Here is a 378-nt window from a genome sequence, read left to right as displayed (position 1 = left end):
GCCGGCGAGCTCGGGCGAACCCAGCCAGACGAGGAGCCCACTGCGCCAGGCGCTGCACCAAGAGCTAATAAAAGGCAGCCCATGTTCGGGCACGCTCGCAGCGAGCCTGTATTGTTCTCGTAAGAGGGGAAAAAATGCTAATGGGGCTCTGGGTTTCTTTCTTTCTGCATCTAGAAGCGTTTTTTTGCTTTATGAACGCAACCCTCCCCCCCTCAATTAGCAACATCCGACCATTAAAAAGTAGAAAACCACGCCAACGCGGCCAGAAGGCACGATCGGGGCGTTTACAGCCTGTGTCGGATCAGTCTCTTCTTTCCCAGCGGTTCTGAAGCGCTCCCGCATCTGGCTGCGCTGCGCCCTTCGCCCCGGGTGCGGGAC

This window comes from Buceros rhinoceros, unplaced genomic scaffold (genome assembly GCF_000710305.1).
Source record: "Buceros rhinoceros silvestris isolate BGI_N320 unplaced genomic scaffold, ASM71030v1 scaffold44477, whole genome shotgun sequence".
NCBI lineage: Eukaryota > Metazoa > Chordata > Aves > Bucerotiformes > Bucerotidae > Buceros > Buceros rhinoceros.
Note: the sequence above shows the minus strand (reverse complement) of the source record.